We start from the raw sequence: 3,967 nt of genomic DNA on the forward strand, positions 1-3,967 counted from the left end.
TAGTTTTGAACTGGTAACAATGGTGATATTGATATTTTAGGTGCACATTAGTGAAGCAATAACCTCCGAAGATAGAATTTTTGGAATATGGAATGTGTAACCCGTTCCATGTATTACCTTATCATATTAATGGAAAAGCATATGAGAAAAATAAAAAATAAAAATATTGAAACTAACTTTGACCTAAACTCGACCAAGATCGGAAAATAAAGGTATTTAAAAAGAAGAAGAAGATAACCCATTTTTCACCATTTTCAACACTTTATAAGCCCAGTCAGTTTCCTTTGGATTGGAATCTAACTGAAGATGAATTTAATCTTTACTGTCTACTTTCTCCAACTCTCTAAAACTGAGTGGGGTGCTCGCGAGGAGAAGAAGCAGAGAGGACAGTAATAAAGTAAATGCATGGGCTTGCTTAAATCCCAACGGCGATTCAAATTCAAATATTGCCAATCGATTTATATGCTAATCCTGGTTGATTTCCACTTCCATCATCATGTCAAAGCCTTTACTTCGGGTACTGTTACCGAACAGGAACACACACTGTACCAACATAGACACTGTAAAACGCAGGAAGACAGCATCGGCAGAGAGTTTGCATTTCATTTCTATGGTGTATTTGCTTCTCTGTTGCAGGAATGTACCAGCTTCAAGTCAGTGACGCAGGTCCATGCCTACATTTTAACAAACGGGCTTGAGCAGGACATATCTTTGGCTGTTAAACTCCTGAACCTCTATACTATGCGCGGCCATATGGAGAACGCGCGCCTGATTTTTGACCGAATACGCAAACCCAATTTGTTTCTGTGGAATGCAATGATTAGAGGATATGCCAAGATTGGTCCATGTGAGGGAGCCTTGAAACTTTACTACCGAATGCAGCAGGCGAGCGTACAACCAGACAATTTCACGTTCCCCTTTTTGCTCAAAGCGTGTGCTAGTCTTTCAGCTCTGCAAGAGGGCAAGAAGATTCATAAAGACATTATCAGAGGTGGTTTTGAGTCGGATGTTTTCGTGGGATCGGCACTTATACATATGTATACTAAATGTAGGAGTATTGACATTGCACGCCAAGTATTTGACAAAATGTGTACTAGAGATGTTGTCTCATGGAATGCCATGGTTGCTGGTTATTCTCAGAATGGACATCCTGAAACAGTTCTGGGACTGTTTGATGACATGCGAAGAGAAGATGTGGCGCCTGATCGATTTACGATGGTGAGTGTCATCCAGGCTTGCACCCATTTAGGAGCTCTGCAACAAGGCATGTGGATCCATGATTACATAACTAGAAGTGGGTTTGAATCAGATGTTTTTGTTGGAACTGCGCTTATCGATATGTATGCAAAGTGTAGGAGTATAGACATTGCGTTTGCTGTGTTTGACAAAATGTTAAAAAGGGATGTGGTTTCTTGGAATGCCATGATTACTGGATATGTGGTCAATGGGAATGCAAATGAAGCTTTGATGTTGCTTAGACGAATGCAACTGGCAGGCATTAAACCTGACTCTGTCACCATGGTGAATGTGCTCCCAGCATGTGCCCAGTTAGCAGCTGTGCAACAGGGTAAGTGGATCCATGGTTATATTATTAGAACAGGATTTGTGTCTGATATTGTAGTGGGGACTGCTCTCATGGATATGTATGCCAAATGTGGAAAAATAGAACTGGCACGCCAATTTTTTGATGAGATGTCTAAACGAGACATAGTTTCATGGAATTCAATGGTTGCTGGTTATGGCATGCATGGTTATGGTGAGCATGCCCTGGAAATTTTTTCCCAAATGCAACTGACAGGCCTGAAGCCTAACCATATTACGTTTGTTGGTATTTTATCTGCATGCAGTCATGCAGGCCTTGTAGATAAGGGTTGGCAATACTTTCATTGTATGGATCTGGATTACTCTATCATGCCTAGAGTAGAGCATTATGCATGCATGGTTGACCTTCTTGGTCGTGCTGGATGTCTGTATGAGGTAGAGGACTTCATCAAAAACATGCCATTAGAACCCAGTGCTAGTGTGTGGGGAGCCTTGCTTGGTGCTTGTAAAATTCACTGCAATATTCAATTAGGAGAACATGTAGCCGAATGCCTCCTTGAATTAGAGCCTGAAAATGTTGGATGTTATGTATTGATGTCAAACATCTATGCCATGGCTGGCAGGTGGGATGGTGTGGAAAAAGTGAGAAAAATAATGAAAGACCGAGGATTGAAAAAGATACCAGGATGCAGTTATGTTGAATTAAATAAAAAGGTACATTGTTTCCTTACAGGAGACAGATCACATGCTCAGACAGATGAAATCTATGAAATGTTGGAGACTTTGGCTGGGAAGATGAAGGAGGCAGGATATGTCCCTAAAACAACCTTTACACTGCACAATGTTGAGGACGAAGTGAAGGAACACCTTTTGTGCAGTCACAGTGAAAAGTTAGCCATAGCTTTTGCTCTTATCAATACAAACCTTGGAAGCACTATACAGATAACAAAAAACCTCCGTGTTTGTGATGACTGCCACAATGCAACGAAGCTCATCTCGAGGATTGTGAAGCGAGAAATAATTGTAAGGGATGCAAACCGGTTTCATCATTTTAAGGATGGATTGTGTTCTTGTGGGGACTACTGGTAATGGCTATCTATATGAGCTTTAGTCATGGACTTGTATGATTTCAAAATTTTAACATTTGTTTCCTACAGTTTCCAGTAAGTGCTAGGTGTTACTTTTTCATTTCTAGCACAATGCTATGTACATTATGTAATTTGTGGTCAATAAAGAGATGGAGTAGTCACTTAACTGAGTATGACAGAGTTTAATAACTTAATGGAATGAGCAGACTAGACAAAAAGCAGCTTAGCATAACAACATGGATCTTGACAGAATTGAGCACAGGAAATGAAGGCACAAAGTAGATGGAGGCTAGCAGAGGAAACATGGTAAACACTTAGTCATCTGAATCTGCTAAAAAATACTTTGTTTCTCTTGTTGCGGATCTGAACTAAATGCCTATAGTCCTAAACAAGCTATTTCCTGGGGAAAAACATAGCAAATGAGCTGTTGCAAATGGGGGTTATTATTTTCCCCATTAATCTTCAATAGTCCTGACTAAACCAATGTCTTTCTAGGTTTTTAACAACCACCCAATGGTTGTTCAGTCCATTCCTCTTCTCGCTTTCTTTTCCTTTTTTTCGTAGCTCAATCCTATTCCTGATAAGTGAGTTTTTCTGTCAATGCATCCAGCCTACTCTTGAAGTGTTGTTTTCATATTGAATAATATATACAAATTATGAGGTGTCAAGAGGTTAACCCATAACTACCTGAGGCAAAATACTTGGAGCTTGTTGTTCATGCTGGCCCTCCAAAAATCTGTTTTTACCTGTCTTTTTCTTTGCTATATTCTACAAGATTTTGTTGTGGTTGAATCTTTCAATGTTGCAACTACACTATTAAGTTTATGATTTGCTGATGTCGGTCCCAAATTGCAGTGTTTTCTATTGCACAAGTTGTTTGAGGTCTTTGTACTGTTGATGCTGCTTGACATCGTCTAAGTCTCAAATATTTCATCCATTCATCTTCCTGTTTTGATTCAGCAATTTGTATTTCAACTTTTTTCAAATTCTGTTCGTACAAACAAATGGTTTGTTTGTTGGGCAATTAGTAGTGCAAGCCCACATTTTGTATAGAAAGCCTTTTCAACTCTACTTTCAATTGTTGAATTTGGCTTTGTGCTATGACTAAAGATGTCTCAAGTGCACTTCATGACGAAGACTCTTCCAGTTGCTTCTTCAATTGTCCAATTTCCTTACCTCAATTGTTGACTGCTTCTTGTGTTTGTTCCTGTTATTCAATTCTCAGCTGCAACAATTCTTCAACTGTTCAATTTAACTTCCCTTATGCTGCATCTTGTCTCTAACAGTGGTTCAAAAAAAGTAGGTGTACTATCCAATTGATCTTCCACATCCTCAGT

General features: G+C 39.3%; 1 pseudogene; it reads left to right on the forward strand.

Moving 5' to 3' along the window:
• The first annotated feature begins 241 nt into the window (after positions 1-241).
• LOC149168282 (pentatricopeptide repeat-containing protein At3g12770 pseudogene) lies at positions 242-2,803 on the forward strand (annotated as a pseudogene).
• The last annotated feature ends 1,164 nt before the right edge of the window (positions 2,804-3,967 follow it).

This window comes from Pinus tabuliformis, chromosome 4_2 (assembly GCF_031772625.1).
Source record: "Pinus tabuliformis cultivar Carrire ecotype Pingquan chromosome 4_2, CPIR1, whole genome shotgun sequence".
Taxonomy (NCBI): domain Eukaryota; kingdom Viridiplantae; phylum Streptophyta; class Pinopsida; order Pinales; family Pinaceae; genus Pinus; species Pinus tabuliformis.